The 20,751-nt window shown below is 37.9% G+C and overlaps 1 long non-coding RNA gene across 1 annotated transcript in view; it reads right to left on the bottom strand.

Annotated features, from left to right (window-relative positions):
- Nucleotides 1-2,725: 2,725 nt before the first annotated feature.
- Nucleotides 2,726-20,751, bottom strand: part of LOC130142301 (uncharacterized) — a 32,347-nt gene continuing 14,321 nt past the window's right edge. The window contains exons 3-4 of the long non-coding RNA XR_008819348.1: nt 11,617-11,787; nt 2,726-10,326 (exon numbers count right to left, since the gene is read on the bottom strand). This is a non-coding gene — a long non-coding RNA (uncharacterized LOC130142301). The remainder of the gene's footprint in view (nt 10,327-11,616; nt 11,788-20,751) is intronic.

Raw genomic sequence — 20,751 nt, 5'->3', positions numbered from 1 at the left:
GAGCAGGACACCTAATGAAAGGACATTAAGAATACTAAGACTTAACAGGCATCTATCAATAGATTGAAAACTTTAGAGAAAACATACATTCATTAGAACTAGTCAGATGTTTTTCAGGTGAGGTGTTTCGTCTTAAAAATAAAAGGCATGAAACTTTTAACTGTGTGCCAGTTTTGGCAAAAAAAAGAAGCAATTTCAAGTCACACAGAAATGCACTACTGTAGCAAAATGTTCAGGAAACCTACCTACAATATGAGAGACCAGTCTGTTCTGCCTGGTTCAGATGGAGGACTTGAACCTTGGCTCCAAATCTCCTGAGCTAAGCAACTGTTCTGGTGTAAAAAACTTCAAGTTTTTTCATTCCATTTTCATGCAAAATGCTTAAAGTTCCTGCAAAACCATGCATAATCTTTGTTTGTCCTACTACAAGATGAAAATTTTTCTTTTTTTTTTTATATTTTGAAAAAGAGAGAACACAGCTTTTTGTCTGGCTCTGATATTATCCTGTGCTGAACTACTTGCTTTGTTGTGCATTGCCGACTTAGCATTCTGTTTCTTGTAAACTCCTGAGATCCAAAACGTAAAAACTGGGGAATGAAAGACCTTCCCAACAATGAAGAAAATACAAGGCTTTGGTTTGTTATTTTTTGCAGGTTTTTTGTTTGTTTTGTGAATACAAACTTCAGTAAGGGACTGGTTTTAATATTTTTTTTTCATTTTAACTTTTTATATAAATTTGATCCCAAAGGTGTGAGAAACTGAGTATCTTATATGTGATGAAATCTTGCTTGGCTCCAGAGCAAATGAAAAGTCAAGTCAAACTGTCCAGCCAAAACACTTAAATCCTTTTTTTTTTTTTTTTTTGGTGTGTGTGTAGATGATTTAAAAACTGAGGAACTATTTTCCCAGACATCTGGTAACTACACTAGTGCAACTTGGTGAAGTTGCTACTTAGGGGTTTTTTTGCAGCTTCTCTTTCAGAATCTGCCAATTCTCTGCTTGTACGGCTGGTGATAGAAATTTTCAGTCACTCTCCATGCAACCAGAATTGAACTGTGATAAGTTTTGCATTTCATTATTATTCCCTAATGGAAACCTTTCGGTCTTGGCTTTTTTGCATGGTGTCCTGTTCTTGAAATTCAAGTTCAGTGTAGCAGATCAAATCTACTGTCAATAGCACATCCTGTTATAGGCAAAACTAATTTCCAATAAAATCTACAGGTTTCCCACAAGTTTTTTCAGATTGCTTAGCTCCTGTTATGTAAAGAAGAAGGTGCGGATCTGGGTCTTGATAAAATATGAAAAAAGTGCTCTGGCCTGTAACAGCTGCAAAGTGAGACTAAGTGAGCAAAATAGTCCTTTCTTACCTTCTTTCAGTATATTGAACTGTAAAACTGAACACTGGGCAAGATGACGATGGTACATTCCTATGCATTGGGAAACGAACAGACTTCTGTAGAGTCTCTTTATTCAAAACTCTCAACAATTCTGCTCTGTTTCAATAAAGTTGTGAACTACATGTTTCATAAATAGCCCTAAACGAAAAAATGGAAAAAAGCCACAAACTGAATCTTCTACAGGTATGAAGCATATAAGATTGATAGCATAAAACAGAAAGATCTGCTTCCTTTGTCTCTATATGTAATCTTTTGGCTTGGCCAAGCATTGAAAAACCCTCCATAATTCTATCCATTAGCAGGCTAAACATAAACCCCCTCCAAATTCATACAAATAAAAATGTCATTCATTGGAAACAAGATCTGCTCCACTCACATTTCTGGTGAGTATTTAGATGGCCAGGAACGCACAGCTGAGATAAGGCAGAGAACAGGGAAGAGCACTAACATAATATAGGCATTATTTCATAAGACTATAGAAAGTAAACATTAACCTCCTCCTGCACTGAGATACAATGCATTCCATGACTGCATCCCATTTGTAACTATCAGTGTTATCAGTAAAGGGTAATTACTTGAGAAAAGCAGTCTCATAAGACGCCAAATTAGGACACAAATATTTAACCTGTATCACAAACTATGCGATGATAGGTACTTAGTTGAAGAGTAGATCTTTGACCATTGCTAACCACTTGTCATTTTCTCTGCTCTTTGAACAAAAATGCTTAAATAAAGGTTTAAAGGTCTATAACAATTTAGTTTAATTTTACCCTTCTGTGAGAACAGTATGTTAGGAATAGAAGACCCTGGCAAGGCTGAAGGAATGAGTTGCAAAATTTGACATAAGATATTTATTTTCATGTATACCTAATTGCAAATTCAATTCCGTTGTTGATTTTTGCTCTTTAATGATGTGGGGAAGCAGAAGGCATTGCAACCTTGATCCTTTGTGTTTGCCTGTTCTCTGGTAATACTTGTGTACTCAGTTCTCATAAGCCTGACAGAGTCCTAAGCTCCTATACAAAAGCAAATTCTGTATTTTGTGGCCCAATCACATGTCAGTTCCTTAAATGTAGCTTGTTGGCTAATTCCTATTTTCATCATGCTGATTGACTCCAAAGTATTTTAGTGGACAGCAACAGAAACACCATGGCCATACTGGCAAGCTCAGTTCCTGGACTGTAAAGAAGCAGCAGAGCAGACAAGACTGCCAGCTAGCTGAATATATGGTCCCTTCTTTAACTTTCTGAAGTAATCTGCATTATGCCTTACAGTCTTTACAGATCACAGGACACCGTGTGGAGGAAAAAAAGACCAGACAACAAAAAAGCGTTTTATATATTTAATTTTTCATAATAGCATACAATCTGAAGCCACTCATGAATAAGGGAGATGGCAAATGTTCTCCAGTCATTGCTTGCTGTCAACATACAAGCAGTTGAAAATTCAGAAGGAATGCTCTCTTATATCCCTTAATTTTAATAGAACAGAAAACAAAGTTTAACAAACTTTATTATCAATGATAATTCTAAAAAAAAACCAAAAGACAAAATCAATTAAGAAGTTAATCGTTTCTGGTCAACTAATGTGTGACATTTGACCTTGATTTTCAAGAATGGTAAAGCCTTGCAGTTCCCACTAAGCTCATGTAAAGCTGTGATAGGTTAGCAGTTCTACAGACCTGGATCATGGGATCATCAGTTTGCAGCTTGCAGCTTAAATATAGAGATCAAGAACAATGGCCGTTTGGGAAATTTTTGGTTTTACATGCAAATTGCCAAGCAGCCCTTAGCCCATCTGCTTGGGAGCCCCATGTTTATAAATATTCATATTTCAACTCAGTGTTTCAGAGAACTTATGCTCATTGATTTACTGTACTTAAAAGGCAATGTTTGAGCAATTGAGTCTTTATGTATTTTTATCTATTGCTGCCAGTGTTGTGTGAATGCTTCTACAGCTGGCATTATTTATACAGTTATTTGAATTATGGCTAGGCTTCATTTCCCAAGCTGAAGTTCCAAAGCAGATGATAGAACTGGCTTAAAAAGAAAAGGAAAGGAAAAAGAACAAAAACAAACCAACCCAAAACACCCAACAACCCCCTCCTTCCTGCAGATCACTGTAATTTTCTGAATACCATACAACATTTTTATTCTGATCTTCTGATGCAAGCAGGGATCTCCATAGAAACCAGTTCCACACCATCATTTTCTACAGTGGGCAACCTATACCAATGCAGCTTTTATGACAAACCTGTCTATACACTATGGCTACACATCACACCCCCTACTTACTCATCCCATGAGTGAGATCCTACCAGTGGAAAAGCAAAACAGAGCTCGGTTTCTTTATTGCAGGGAGGGGTTTGGATGGTTGGTTGGTTTGGTTTGGTTTTGCCCCCAAAGAAGCCTCTCTTTAGGAAACTTAAACCTACAATGCCCTCATTAGTAACTCTACAATCTGTTCCATATCAAGTACATCTCAATTTGTCTGTTTTCCATATGTACATCGCCAGTTCTTTGTGCCTAAACAGGCACACACTCAGGGAGATTTTGAAGCAATTTTTACAATCAACCTGAGGGGTGAAAGCTGAGCTTAACAGCACATTTGTACTGCACTGCAAGCCTCATGATATTGGATGGCTCTTTTTCTGCCCCAGATCCTAGTAGCTTCCAAATATGTGACAATCTTCTGCTTCATTTATAAAGGTCATTGCCTATAATTACAAAGAAAGCTTGAAAACTTAGCCCAATGCTTGAAAAGTAAAAAGCAAGCAAGAGATCTCAATAACTTTTTTTCTTCTTTGCTAGTGTTGCAACTTTGCTCAAAGTGCTCTGAAATTTCCCATTTTAGTGTTCACCGCAGATTCAAATTTCTTAAGAAAAGCTTTACTGAAAAAACCTTTCAGAATGCAAATAATGGAGAATGGAAATGAAAAGGGATTTTGTTAGCATTAAGTGCTGGGGAATTCTGAAACTTTCACCAAGTATTGCATTCACTGAATAATATCTGTTGTATGAACTGCTGAAGTTGAAGGTCTAGCAGAAAAAAAAAAATATTGTTTTCTAAAATATTTCCAAAAGATTCCCAAAGGATCAGAACTTGGACCTGACAGACTAATTTAATTCTGCCACTTGAAAATTTCTGGATATGTGATTTTGCAATCTTGAAATATTTTTGATAGACACTGTTTGATATGGGTATGAAACAAAATATAACACATTCTTCTGTCAGTAACAATATGAAAACAAAAGTCCTTTTTTCTAAATTGCATTTTGAAAGGGCCAGCTAAAACCCTAATATAAGCTCATGCTGAAAATGTCAAACCCATATATATTGAAAAAAATTCTTGTCAAGTACACAGTTGTAGTCCATTCAAAACCACTCTTTTTTATGGAGTTTATGGACACATCCATTTTTATAAACTCAGATGAACAGAAGAACATACTAAGTTGATACTGGGCAAAAAATGAGCTGCAGAAAGAGTAAGCTTGTTAAAAATAATCTAATGGCCAAAGAACTGAAAACTGGTATTTGCAGTAATACTAAAATATTTAAGTGTGAACAGCAGGCACGCCTTATTGCCTGGAATTTTAGATATTATCAACAGGAACACAAAATTATGTTTATTGTCATACACTAACTAACTTTCAGGACTATTTGTAACCAAAATTGTAAGAAAGGAAAATGAAAAAGCAGATCTAGTCCTTAGGAACTTGAGCACAATGATCTCAAGTTATATTGTACTTTACTGAGTCCCAAAGTAATTCTGTGAAGGCCATGCAGTTAACCTTTCTGATAGATGCTTCTTTCAAAGCACACACTTTTCATGTACAGACCTGCCATGCTTTTCCGAGCTCAGTCAATAGCACTGGAAACATGTACTGGAAGCATGTTGATAGGATAAACTGGATAGACCGATTGTTGAATTCCTCTGTACTTAAAATCCTGAACTAGACCATATACTCTTTTTCTGGACATTATAACTGCACACTAAATGGGAAGGGGACCTGGATGAATACAGGTATGTTGGGAGGGAATAGAGTGATGGAAGGAGTAATGCAAGACTGCATCATCTGTAGAACAGCCTCTCTATTACCTCTTTGTTCCTTTCAGTTCTACGAAGGTTATTTTAATGGCTGCTGAAATCCAAGATGTGCATCTATTGTGGCTGTAGGGCAAATATTTGAAGCTATTTTTCTTTCTGTAAAATGGCAAATGACACCTGCCACATCCAAATGCAGGAAAGTCGTGGAGAATATTCTGAGCTGGACTATATCCACTGGTAAGAAATAGTTCTGCAGCACGTAAACCTTCCAAGGCACACAAGTTCTTAGGAATAATGACATTAAAATCTGAAAGCTTTTCAAATTACAAAAAGCCTTTACTCTGGCTAAAAGGCATTAGGCTTGTAAACCATAATTTGTAAGATGATCCTTTCTTGATCAGAGATTACTATTCACAATACCTTTTATTTTTGTTTTGCTAAAATCAAATCTGAATCCTGAATTAGACAGCATTTTGCCTCTAAAGGTGGATATTTCTAATTGAGTAAGAAGAATTTGCAAGAAATCTCCTGGAGGATATTTTCATGATAAAATTGCAGGAAGGTTTTATCTGTCCTTGCAAAGAAATGAAGTGACTTTTACTAGTTTATCTGTGGACAGCCAACTTATTCTACCCAGCAATGTTTGCTGCAAAATCTCTAAAGGTACAATGGTAACATGACAAAAATAACTGCCCTGGCCGACTTACCACTTTCTGAGCTTTACTAAGAAACCAGTCTTACACTGGAATACTGGACAGTTAACCAGCCACACTATTAGACATGTAAGATTCAAAAACATGTTGTGATTTACTTTGAGTAAATTTTGTTCTTAAATGTACGTTTTGATAATTCTGAACTTTTTACACTTCACCAAAGCTGTTTACAGTCCAGAAAGACTCCAGCTGCAGCTAGGGCAATACTCAATGACGGAGGCTGATAATTTAACTTCGAGACTTTTATAATGCCTTCGTATGTGGTCAGTGGCCTTGCAAACCAAGAGACCACACACATGCAAACAGAGGCTCTCATAATTGCCTAATATTTTCACCACCTGTTCTTGAGCTATGTTATCAGATGTGAAGGAACCAGTAAAAAACAGTTTATAAGCTATAAATGGAAGCAGCTATGTCAGAGAGCTGATAAACATTTCAGTGCAAATTATTTGTGTAGCAGACTCTGTAATTTACATGACACTAAACTGCTTTAAAGTATTGGTTTCCAGTTACAGGATATCACAGTTGCTCTTTTGGGGTGGCAGATGTGTGCATTGGGGGGATAAAGGAGAAGCAGGCAGGTGATATTTCTTGTTTTACAGATCATGTCAAAGATAATACTATCTTTTCCTTGTTTTTTCTGCTTCATTTTTACCCCAGTCTGCTGCCTATGTGTAAAAGATTGGTTTAGTTTAGAAAAAAATCCCTAAGGGTGCCTACCACATACAGTGATTTCATAGTCCTCAGAGATGTTCACTTAGTGTGGACATGCTGATGTATCTCGATCTCCAGTGATGTCACTAAAATAAATCTTAAAAAAAACCAATAAACTAACCTTACCCACACTATAACTTTAAATTGACTAAAACTGACTGGAAAACATCTTTTGTGTGTGATTCAGCTGAATGTGAAAAAGAGGAAAGTGTCTCCAGAATCAATTGCATCTATACATTTCATACATTATTTCTTAAAGGCATTAACTTTAGAACCTATTTTAGTAGTAACTCCTCTGTCACTGCTGATCTGAATGAAAATTATTTGTGATCAGCCTCTTGTGGTACTGAATACTTGGTATGATATGTGATGTAAATAAGGAGTTAATCAGGAATATGTTGAATATGTTGTGGATATCAGCCTTATTTCCCCCTGACTTAAATCCCTTTCTATTTGTTACTTAAGCCCAAAGATCAGAACCGATTGATTTCTGAGAGAAGAAAAAGTGAAGTAGTTGCATACATGCAGTTAGCTCTGTTAGCTTTGCATATCTCATTCAAGAAAAATTCAACAGAATTTTAGTTTTTGTTTTCAGTGAACTTATCCTTGAAATTTTGTATTTGTATGTGCTGGCCTCTTCTTGGTTTTGGTGTAAATTGTCAGAAGTATGAATTCTTGCCTGTAAGAGTCTTTTATTAGCAAGATTATATTTTTTAAAATATAGAAAGGCTGATATTATAAATATACTAGTCAAAAGCCTGTTTCTGATATAGAGGCATCTACTATAAACCCTTGACAATTACAACTGGTAAAAATTATGTTGAAGAATTTTCCATAAATTGCTTACTGCATCAGTTTTGGAATTTCAGCCCCTCCAAAATCATCTTTCTATATGTGATAAAATTATTCTTACCTGGAAATCTTGCGAAAGCAATAGTTGTAGTTACACAACTCTGGAGATATCCAGTGACAAACTGTCAAGGTTAGTACAAGCTAGCACTCAAAATATTCTTTACTGTTCCATGTTATCAGCTATGATAATTTGTTTTTCATTCCTTAGGCAGGACATCAGCACAGGTATTACTGTGTAACAAACAGCCCCTTACTGGTGGAGCACTGCACAGAGATTGAACACTGCATTCGTGATGACTGCTTGAGAATTTAATTAGGGATTAAATTCTCAAGGTTTACTCTCTGTTCATCATCCAAATGACATAAGAAGTGTTTCACTATAGAAATCCTTTATGTATCCAGATTTGACAATTTTGGGTAGTTTTGGTATTGTTATCTCAAAACGAGTATTGCAGAAAAGAAAACACCAGCGTAAGGTAACAAGAATGAAGAGTGGTGTAAGATAGTGGTCATACAGGAAAAGATGAGTAAAAATGATTCTTCGGTTTGGGAAGTGAGGATTGAGGCAGGGTAAAGGACGGGGAAAGAGATCACAGGAAAATATTGTTGTAGTAAAGAGGCATAAAGAAGGATCTGAAGAAATTAACAACAGGGACATGCAGTGAAATTATCATACACAGACTTCATACTAACAGAATAAGCACTGGCTTTCTCCACACCTCCAAACTGCAGAACTTGGAGGCTTGAGATACAAATGTCTCAAACAGTGGCTACTGAAGGATGGGTAAGGTGTGGTAGCAACAGTCACACCATCCTCATCACAGATACAAGACACTTTTCAAGACTGTGGGGGCTAGATGGATTTGGGTCCAATCAATTCCAGCAATTCTGTAAGTTAAATTGTTTTTCAGTGGTGGTAATATTGCTTTTCAGTGTGGAAAATGTCTGTTTTGCACTAATTAGCTGAGGCATGAAAGTCTGAAACGTTGTGCCTGCAGAGATCACGGGAGGCTCTTACTAATTCTCCTGTCTAAAGCTCTTGTGCTATGCTAGCCTTTCTAATTCCAGCAGTACTTTCTATTAAGATTAACTTCAGTTTTCCTGGAAAGGAGATATTTTTCCATTAGCAAAGTCCCTTTGTAAAACATCCACAAAATAAAACAATGTTTTGGCAAGATAGCTCACCTACAGGCTAGAAATGAAGTGTGAAAATTGCTGAAAAATGTTACTTTTATTGCAAATATTTCATTTCTAACAGAACACATTCAGTTGTACCAAGTAATATATCTTGAGGAAACAACCTGAAAATTTCAAACCTTTAAAAAGAGAACTTTAAAAACAATTGTTTGGCAAGCTTTTTTGTTGTTTTTTTTTTTTTTTTAAAGATGGTTCTTACCTGAAGTTTGAGCAATGTTCTGCTTCTTCCTTCTTGCTGCTTCTTCCACTAGCTTCAGCACCATGACTTTCACTAAGCAGGGTATCTTCTACTTTCTCTGGTGACTGACTGTGTTAATCTAATTGGGTATGAATCTCATATCCTTCAGAAGGCATTGCATCATTATGTCATTTGTAAAGAAGCAACAAATTTGACATTTTTTCTTCTTTTACTAAACAAAGGGCTTTTTCCCTCAGGCTACCCTAGCTATCTGTTTGCCTGCCAATCTCTAGCAAAGGAGCTTCTACTTGTTCCTGTCCTTGATTTATTGCAATAACTTCAAATATCCACTATCAAACATTTACGGTGAGTATATCCTCTGTGACTTTGGTGAAGCTCTGGAATTTACTTCAAAAGCATTCAGGCAGCAAGTGTTGGATCCACACAGATTTCATTATGACCTGGTAAGAGTCAGGTGGTAGGGAGCATGGAAACTGATTGAAGTTTCTGGAACCCAAGCAAAGTTTTGCACTTTGTTAAATGATCAGGCAGATTCTTGCTTCTCAAGCAATTTCTCTTAGCATGTGCAACAACAGCTAAAGCAAGGTCAAGAAAAGCAAAGCCCCACTCCAAAACAGAATAAATATCCCTTGGATGTCCAGAATTTTTCATATGCAAACGTGGATGCAAGTCTGTGTCCTTGAGTATGCAGTTGCCAAAAAGAATTGGTAACAAAACTTTCATAGCTGTGAACTGGGAATAGACAGATGCAGACCATCAGCTTGAATCCAGGCCGGGATAGCAGTTGCTGAAGCTCACTATGTCATGGAAACAACTCTGTAGTTTGTTAAAGATGGGTTAAGGGGCACAGAGAACTTTTCATTACCCAAAATTATGTGGACATTATTGTGGAGGAGGAATACTATGACTTAATTTCTCTTTAAGTCCTTCCTAGGATTCAGCTCAGCAAAGTGAGAGCTAGGTGCAAAGACTATCTTTGCCGTTACCTGTACTATATCACTTCTAAACAAAAAGGGGAACATCAACCCTTACTAGTTTAAAAGAAACATATCGTTATATTGGCAGTGTATCCAACCCCTACCTATATCCCACTCTAATCTTTAATTGTTATATGGTTTCCATTCAAGGAGAGACTCCACTCGATTTAGACAGAAAGGATATCAAATAATGGAGTAGTGCCTTATGTACTCTTGGGGCATGAATTACCTGCGGAAAGAATACAGACATCATGAACTTTAAAGAAAATTAATTGTTTGCATGTTTTCCTGTTTTTCTTCAGGTGGTTAGGAACAGTCCAGCAATGTCAAGGTTGAAGCTCTCTGGTCACCTGAACAGCCAGCCAGAACTGATACATAACTACTAGTACTTATACTAGTACTTTACTCAGCATGGCTGAGTGGACTGTCAGCAGACTGCTTACTATCACCTTTCACACTAGGCATTGCAAACCACTGTAGTAAAAGTGTTTAACAGGCCCTACACAGGAGGAATAACTACAGTTGCTATGAGTTACTCCAGAGTGCTAGTGACACCTTCTTGCATGGTCTCTTCTTGCCTCTTACATTAATCCTCTGTTGACAATAATGTAACAAAGTTTGCCTGCTTGTATCATGGGGCAAAAAAAATTAAGTACTCCTATCACATGTACATTGAGTGCATATCTTTCCTTCTAAAATTCACACCTCTTTCAGGAATTTCAATCTGAGTACTTTTTGTTTTCCTTTTTAAATGTGTAGTAACTGAACAATGGCACAATCTCCTTACACAGAGAATATAGGATGAATGTTTATTTATAAGACTAATTCTTCCTCTATCTACAGAAGAGTGAAGAAGGAAGTAAATCTGGCCTTTGATATCTGCAAGATAGCTGTGAAGTGATCATGAAGAGTTTTAGAGTTCCGTGTTGTTCAATTTTTTTTTTCTTTAGCTTGTACAGAAGTAGTTTCCTACCTGCTTATTGCAACCAGCTACCTAAACCACAGTCTTCCTTGCTTTTTTTTTAACAGATGACACTCAGACCTGCAGATTTTTCCAGAATATGACCATTTTCCCAAACAGTTACAGTAGTATAATGACTTTTCTGCTTTACTAAGCTCTGTTTTAATCTTTTGATCACCTTTCAGCTATCAGAGAGGTCTATAACCTCTGGGAGCAGGAAACAGCGCTAACCCCTAGCTGGCTGGGGGCATGGGAGCCAGGCAGTGAGCCCTCACTTGCAGACCACCTTGCCACACAGTCTTTGAATCATTCTGCAGCAGCAGCAACAATAAATCATTGCAAGGCAAAGGTAACATCCTTAAATTGCTTACTTTGGCAAAATTTCCAGTCAAATTTTGTTTAAAGAGTGATATAGGTTTGATATAAATTAAATAATGCAAAGGGGAGAAGTATCACAAGACCTCATCCTCAGAAGCTGTGGTATTGAACTGAGGTATGGGAACAAGTAAAGTCCTTGTGTTACTAATACCCTGTCCTTATTAATTGCAACAGCCCCACCTTGACTAAACAATGGCTTTTCCCCTCACTTAGGAGATGGAAAAACTGGCTGATCCTCCTGTGCCAAGTGCTTTTCCACCTGGTCTTCAGCGAGGCTGTGGGCATCTCTGGGTCAGAAAGAGCTTTTTGCTTCAGCCACCAAATCCTGTGTGGGCTCTCAGGAAGAACATTCTGGAAAGGAAAAAGATGCATTTTATTGACAAATTCCTTACTGTTTTTCTCTAAGTGCTGACTACAGGGCATGCGGCCATAGGTTCAAAACTATGACAGAGCAGAGGGACAGTAGGTAGGGAGGTACATGCAGAAGACACACAAAACTTGTGCTCCACCTCACCCACAGTTACTGATTTCAAGATTGCATGAGAAGAGTAATACAGGCTAATACTTTCTTGTATCTCCCATTTCAGGTAACTGGTAAAGCATTTGGTCACAAGAGCCAAAAAGAAAATACCAACAAATAACAGTGATTGAGGTCTCACATAAAACCTTGAAATGTGCGACTTTCCTTCTTGCAGTTGGTTTTACTTGCCTCACATGCAATTGACATAGCAGTGGGCTGTTCAGCTTCAGCTTAACTTAATTTTTTATTTATAGCACACACAGAGGCATGCCTAGCTTAAGGCCTGCAGCGTAGAGTTCATGATGACACACTTACATCTGCATGGAAAAACTGAAACAGGCAGAGGTATATCCCCTGTTGTCTTGAAGTACACGGAAGACCATTTTGCATACACAGCAAGCATATTCTGTGTTTATTTCTAATGTAAAATCTGTTCTTTACATTTTGTTTGATCTCTTTCTCTGTTTTACATACTGTGTTTCTTGACATCTGCAGTGCTGCCTGAACAACAATCATAAAGGTCCTAAAGCATCCTCTGGCACTGTGGGTGAAGTACAGATTTTTAAGATGTTTGCTGAGACAGACTGATCAAAGGATTTGTTTTTGCAAGTGTTTGTTTGCATATGTGTGCATGATCCCTGTGTGTGGCCTGTGTGAATACCCACCGCCATTACCCTGAAGGATCTCTAAACCACCCTCTCTGCCTGCGTAGAAAGCATCTCTCTACTGAAACTAAGCAGAATTAAAATAGTTACTTGTTCATTCATTCTTTTAAATACAACCCACTGTGGCCCCCAGTGAACCTCCTCTGCAGTTTTGCTGCATGTTCTTAGCAGCAGCTGGAGGTCCCCTCTTGTTCCCGCACAGGCACAGCGGAGCTGAGAAGCACAAGGCATTGGAAGCACGCTCTGCTCTTTGTCTCATACAGCAGCTGCTTCAGACTCCTTCCCCACTACACCAAGGCTCGCCAAAGCTGCTCTTCCACCCATGTTCCTCCCTCCTACACTCTGCTGCTGCTCTGTTTACTACTTCTCCCTCACTTGTGCTACTCTTTTCCAGCAGTTTTCACTGATTTAAGTCCCTCATTCCTTGGAGGCTGCATGGCTTCATGGCCCATAAAAACACTGTATTTCCCTATCCCTTCCCTAAACAAATAAGAAAGACATGAAATAAAACCCTCACAAATTAAGAGCTCACAGAACCACCCTCTTGACATGATTACTATAAATATTTGGAAGCAATTTGTTAAATTTCTTTCTTTCTGATGCATGCTTGCTGCTAGCAATCTACAGAGTTCATTTAACAATCAGTGCGAGTGGTTTTATATGTCACTGTAAAGCCTCGGGTCAATACTCTAATAGTCACATAGCTGCTTTTAGAATTTAGAATATTTTTTAAAATTTTAGTCAAAATGTTGCTGGCATATAAAATTCACTGGCAAAAATAGTGCTTTCACTTCACTGTTAGTATACTAAAAAATTTCCATCTTGGAAACTGAGATCATTGTTATCCACTTTACTGTGAGTAGTCCAAAAATCCAATTCCTGTTCCAGAGCACAATACATAGTATCTGAACAGTGCATTTCTTTTAATGTCATTATCACAAAAAGTGGTAAGTGTTTTAGCCCCATTTTTCTGTTAGAGAAACTGTGGTAGAGGGAAGATAAATATCTTTCACAAGGATTTGAGAGTCTTGCTGGTCTAATGACTTTCTGTTAGCCTATATTGCTTCCAGTTTGGGAAGGCAGAGTGCTCAGATTCTTTTAATGTATTTATGTTATCCACCTCAAAGCTGCTTTGAAATGTTAAACCACATGGCCAGGAACCACAAGTTCTTCCTCCTTCCAAAGCCGAGTGCTCATCATATTTTACTACTGTGTCAAACTCTGCACACAGCACTTACTTTTGTGAACGAGGAAAAAAGGAGGCAGAAAGCATGAAGGATGCACAGTTGTCTAGGAAACTGGTACCAGTATTTCCACTTCCTGATATCATATAGATATGCAGTGGACTACAATACCTGCTGGGGAAATTGCATCAATGTTCTTGGTAGAAACATAGGTCCTTTCACCATTTACCTCAATGTATCCCAAACCTCCCCTTTTCTATCAATTTTTTGTAACACAGGATGTACTTATTCATCTACAGTTAAAGTGGTCTGTGTACCTTCAGACTGATGACACTTAGCACCTTTATTTCAGACATTTCTGCTTACAAAGATGAAGAAAATTTTGCTATAGAGAATCAAGGAAGCATGCCTGTGAGAAGTGAGCTGATGCATGAAGAAGCAGACTGGGACTGATTTTTTTATCTTACCTTTGGCAAGTCAAATATCCCTTGTGGTTTGGGATATTGTGAAAGGCAGGCACTACTCTGGTAATTACTTCCCTGTCACTGATGTAAACAATTTAATAACAAAACATAAAACTAATGTAGTGGGGTCATCATCTGAAACTTGACTGCACTTAATTTCAGTTCTAAATCCTTTTATATTTGGAAGTACACCAAAGAACTAACTCAGCATTTCTAACAGTCAGAGGTAAATAAATCTCTCAGAACCCCATTTGTGTACTTCAATGGAAAAATGTAATCTCGTGGAAAGGAAATAAAAATACAGAGTAGTCTGTCAGAGTAACCTATAGCCTTTTCTGGACACTGTACCATCAAAGCTTTGTTCCTTTAGATTTTAAATTTTTTCATTATAACCTTATGTACAAGCTTAACTACCATGTTGCAAAATAACTCTTTTTATATTTAATGTAAGTAAATGTGATATGAACCTATTGATTCACAGTGACATCAGAACCTTAAAATGCCCATGTTAGATTTTTTTCACCCCATTTAAATTCTTAAAAATATTTTTGTTACATTTACAGTACTAGTCCTGCAAAATAGTTTTGCTTCCTGACCAACAAAGGTAAAATAAGACATAAATGATGGCATAGTTTATGGTTACAGGAAACAGCACAACAAGGAGCCATGGACAAAATTTTGGTGTTACATGCACCACAGTTTAGTTTACACACACAGAGCTTGCCTGCAGCTGTATTTCACGACAAAATACAATCCCTCCGGAGAATAAGGCTACATGTTTTATATTGTCCCTCGATGTCAAAAATATTGGACCAAAGTGATGTTGATGATTGAGCAGTTAGCACCCACTTCTGTTTATGCTACAGGTTTGTAATCTGTTGTACTACACCACTACTGCTGATGAGTAGTAGCTGCAGCTGTCAATGATGCAGCATAATAAAGGGTCATTTTTGCTATTTAATTGAAGTGATATGCTGCACCTGCCAATGTAGCTTGGGCAGCAGATTTCTCCCTACAGTACAGCCTCCATTTGTACTGTCACCAGTCTGGAACTGAAATGGCAGGCAATTCATTGCTCCTCCATTTGCAAACACCGAGTAAGTACTGAGCTACTGCCTCAATGTTATACTGCTCAGCTTTTCACTCTCAAGACAAAAACAAATAATAAAATGCTTTAGTTAAGGATCCTTACTGCTTTGTGCAAGAGGTGGGGCACTAGCCCCATTTTACTGCTTACAGTGAGTAGTTATAGTCTGTAATTTCCTCTGTGCTTTCAAATTGTTACTGCATTCTTCCCACCCTGACCAAAAGGTTGTGAAGCATTTCATGCACTGTTAAATAGCAGCTTCTCTCCACCCTATGAACACCTGTATTTCATTGTTGGAGAGTGAACTGACCTGCCCATTTTCCCTCACTGTGGAATGTGCTTTAAGAATTTTTTGAACAGCATTAAGTGTGTACAAAGGGTCACACCTTGTAGGCAAGAGCTGACATCAGAAGCATATCTATCGTAATTCTTGTCTTTAAGCTTTTTCACTTCTCTCATCTTGTCATGCTCCTTCAATACATCCACATTGCTTCAGCTGAGAGGGAAGTGCCACTTTCTCACTGCACCACCACCGTAGCACCAGGAGCCAGGTACCCAGCAGGCACACCAGTAGCTCTAAATTCCTTAGCTAGTGCTAAGTGGTAGACCTCTGGCTGTTCTTGGGCTTATTTTTATTAAAATGAATTGAAACAAATTCTCACATTCTTTTGCTTTTTTCCCCTTCATAGATGCACAAAACCCACAGATGTGGGCAAAAATACGAGGATGGTTATATGAACTATGAAACTACTCTCAGTCTACTTTGTTTTCAGTATGGATATAAGGAGACATTTCTTGGGCTAGCAGTCTTGATTGATTGTTTATCCAATGGTAGTTATATGGCACAAGCAAGGACGAAGAAATCAGTATGTGTTCTTCACTGAAAACAACAATTCACAAGGAAGCGGGGCATAAATGTCATCCAATATTGTTTTCTGACAGGCAGCACTCTGTTATGTGGAGGTTGCAACTGCAGTGGCTTTTGCTGTAAGAAGTGGCAAGCAAGTTATTTGCTTCTATGACTGTTATGCTTGTGATGGGATCATTGTGTGTGATGTTACCTGCACTGTACTGCTTTTTCAGCTTGAGCTGGCGATTTCAAGAGCTTGCTTCTACAAAGCTCCCTACGTGGTGCTGAGCTGCATTGTGTTGATCCACCAGATAGCTCCAAGGTAGCTCAGGAATCCACACTGAATTATGCACTATTTCACACTGCAGGAAGCCTAGGAGAGTTTATTTTTTAAAATGGAGCCAAGGAACTTCAACACAATTCTTGAAAAGTAGTTGCATGAAATGTTCAGCAATGCCTATAGCTAGGGATTTAGTGAAATGACTGAGTTCCCGCTAAGGGAATGTGGACCTGGTTCAGGCAAGCACATAACAAAATTAAATACAAGTTAGAGCCTCACTCTTCTTTGTGTGCTGTCACTTTCCCTACCTATCATTATCTTTACTGCACTTATTCAGCACAGGTAAGCTTCTGTGGCTAGGAGTGTGTACTGGGTCTGGCCAGGATGGACTTCACTTTCTTCATAGCTGCCATGTTTGGATTTGTGGTTAAAACTGTTGATAAGACACCAGTGTTTTAGTTGTTGCTGAGCAGTGCTTGCACAGCACCGAGGCCTTCTCTGTTCCCTCTCTGCTCTCCCAGCAAATAGTCCAGGTGTGGGCAAGAAGCTGGGAGAGGACAGAGTCTGGATAGCTGACCCAAACTAACCAAAGCTTGGCTTAGCTGCTGGCCGGGGTCAACCCACCCCAGAATCCAATTATTTAAATGAACAATTTAACTCTTCAAGCTAGCACAGGTCTAGAATAGAAGGTTCTCATTTTCATGAATCTGGAATTGGTCACTGCTGAAAGCACAGCTGTGCCTACTTCATAGAAGAAATTCATGTGCCATTTAATCTAGCAGATACCAGAAATTAGAGTACACTGAATAACAAAAATCCATGCTAATTTGTCTTGAATCAGTGCATTATACATGTATTTTGTGGTTTTCTCCATGCTTTTTGGGGAATGATTCCAAGGGATCTTTACTCCAGGTGTTAATACCAGATCTGATTTGTGACTGAGAGTTGCCCTCCCTCTTGGACTCTATCAGCTCATTTAATTATTATTGCTACTAATACTCCATACTTCTCTAGCTTTTTCTCTATTTTCAACTGAACTGCTCAGAAGTGCTTTTTTCTTCTCCCTATATACTTACCCACAGGCATGGGCACAAACATAGATCATCTGATGTGCGTTCTTCAAAGTGGCCACATAAAAGCATGGAAAAGGCATAAGATCTGTAGTTTTTATAGATAATTAAAGTACTCGCCAATACTTTAAAGTAATTTTTAATAAGTGTTTTGAGTTTTATTCCTTATTTCTAATGTTTTATAAATTTTAGCCTGTGTCAACAACTATTACACATTATTTAGAAAACAAAAATGGTGACAAGTTTTAATACCAGAAAACTGGCATTCAGCAAAATATTTCAAACAGATGTTGTAACTTCAAAAATATCAAGTCATTTTTAACAGAAACACTAAACCAAGTAACTGGTAGTGTGGTAATTTAGAAGCCAAGTATTACTTGTAGCTCAATTATTAATGAATGGTACAAAGCTTAAAAAATTGTGTTGCTTCTGGTATTCCAGTTGGGAGTCTGAAGAGGGAGAGGTGTGGAATGAGACAGATATGTAAAGATAATTTGATTCCTCTGATTGCTTATCAAAATCTTAAGATTTTTACTTCCCAGGGTAAAAAGGCAGTGCCAATACCAGGGGCAGCATGTTCAGAAAGAAAAACCTGTATTCATTTGTAGCCTTCTTTGCCTTCCCTGAGAACAGACAGACATTCATGGTTTATAATTATGCTCCCCTTTCTTCATAAATCTTATGCCTATAAAGCAGTTTATTAAAGCCCACAATATGTTGAAGTATGCTTCTAACGGCACTAGTGGCAAAAATGATGAAGTAATTGTCTCATTTAGTAAGATCCAACTTCTACTGCAGTTAATTTCTAACAAGTCAGGAGCAAATTCAGCAAAAGGTTATATTTCTTGCTATAATTTCTGCATAAATGACATAGGAAATGGGCTTATTTTATTTAAATGGATGTCAGATGTTGCTAAAAGACAAGAAAACTCAGTCACGGGAAATGACTCCTTAGTACAGCAGGGTGCTCAGAAGGCTTATCATAACTGCTGGCTAAATGTGTAGGTAGTGAATTCTCCAGCCAGGGAACAGAAAACAGTTTCAACTTCCAGCCTTTCAAAAGACCCTTTCTGGAAGCACGTCTTACACCTCTAGGTGATTTGTGTAATTTCTGCATAGAGAAGGTCAATGCTCCAGTACTAATGACCTGGTTTGACACCCCTTAGCAGTTAGATAGATGGTGTCAGTAAAAAAAAGAAAATAAAATCAGCATTTATCAATAGTTCTATATGCACATTATACTTCAGATAACTTATGGCAGGCAAAAATGTTTTCTATTGCAAAGAACTCTACAAAAAAAAATTTTAAACTTGATTAATACCGGAAATTACTCATGTATCCTTCTGGAACACGTTTCTTTAGGGAAAAGCTGGAAATATTGCTATGTCAGAAATGCCTGATTTTCAGTAGAAAAGAGCATTATTTTCTTTTACAGACAGCAAGTTTAGCTCTATACAGACTTCAGTTATGTTAATTTATGGAAGCAGAACCTAGTGGGGGCCTAGGATGTGTACAGGTGAGCTAAGTTAATCAAACAGGTAGGAATTCTAATTGAAAGCAAACATTCTGGTTCAGCTTTTAGGGGCAGGTGATGGGAGAGGGGCTAAGCATCCTGTTCACCTTACTATGCACCAAAATCAGGATTTTAAATGCCTAGAGAGTTTGAGCCAAACTCAGTTCTAATGCCTTAGAATTATTTTATAAGCCTCTTCTTTTCTCATTTGTACTCTACAGTGATCCATTTCTAGGCGGGGTTTTTTTGGGTTTTTTTTTTTTTTTTGGTGTTTTTTTTTTTTTGGTCAGGATCAATGGCTACATCTTGAAGTTTCAACCACACAGTGTTGGTCCTGACACTGGCAAGGATTTACACACTTACCTAACTTTCACCAAGAGTATTCCCACATAAGCAATCCTGTCATCTGTGAGACCACTTTTGCAGTTAAATCTATATGTAACCACTTGCAGAATGAGGGACTTGAAAACTTGCTGTTTTAAATGAATGAGGGACTTTGAAAACAGAGCCAGTTGTTTGCATTTAGAACTGCTAGCTTAACTAGCATATACTAGCTTAACTAGTTTACACTTAAGGAGGCTTTAGGCCATGCCACATTAACTCAGTATTTATCTTTTAATGAGAAAACCATTTTTTCTGAAGTAAGAAAGGTGGTAAATATGATTCATCCATATTCAGTACGATGACGTGATAGTATATCAGATTTCAAGTGGTGAAAAACACTAACTAAATAGTAGAACATAATGAGTTACACTGAGAGGGAAAGTACTTGGCTAAAATAAAACCATTCAGTGGAAAGGAATTCTTTCTGGAAATGTGTTTCAAGGATAAATTCAGTATTTTTAAAAATGTATGACAAGATGGCTAGGTGTAAAGGTAAAAGCATTTGCTGTTGCCCAGGTGGGGAATGCCAACCATCCAGAGGAGAACATGAAGTAAGAACTGGGCAAGTTTGAGGATGGGAGCCATGGGAAGATCAACAGTACAAAAATGTAAAGTCATGCATTTAGCATCAGTTAATAAGAATTTCCTTTCTCCCAGAAGGTCACCTTTTGGAAGGTGAACATAAGGAAGATCTGCTATCTATCCTGTAGTAAGACGTGGAAAATAACCGATCTTTTAAGAAATGTTCCTGTGTTTGTGAATGGAACCCAGTTACCATACTCACTGCAGTTTCTCTCCCTTGTGCTTCCCACTAGCCAATGCCAAAAAATCAGGATGGGGGAGGAGAAAAGAAGAGAAAGGACAAGATGGAAGAGGCATTTTGAAATAAGCATTTCATGAGCAGTTTTATGTGAGCACGACCTCAGGAATAAACTGAGCATAGCATGTCTGAGTCTAGCAGACTCTTGTGTGGGATTTCAGATGTGACTGTATCTCAGCTGTAGCCAAAGGAGACTCAATAGCCTTTCATGCACAGCCAGAAGAAGCAGGCAGTTATACTCCCTGGCTGGCATGCTCACTTTGTCTCTGCTGCTAAACAAAAGGTCTCTGCACAAGGTCACTGTATAATGAGCCACAGTTCAGTTGTAAATACATTTTCAATGTTTCCGTCCCAGTGCAGAACAAAGAGGAGTGCCCCAATTCAGGTCAACACTTTGCAACATCATCATTTGAAGAGAAAAATAATTTTTGTCATCAGTTGTCTTGGCATTGCTGTTTCATGGAAAGCAGGCTTCCTG

The sequence above is a fragment of the Falco biarmicus genome, chromosome Z (assembly GCF_023638135.1).
Source record: "Falco biarmicus isolate bFalBia1 chromosome Z, bFalBia1.pri, whole genome shotgun sequence".
In the NCBI taxonomy this organism is placed as follows: Eukaryota; Metazoa; Chordata; class Aves; order Falconiformes; family Falconidae; genus Falco; species Falco biarmicus.
Note: the sequence above shows the minus strand (reverse complement) of the source record. Positions and strands in the feature narration are given on the sequence as shown.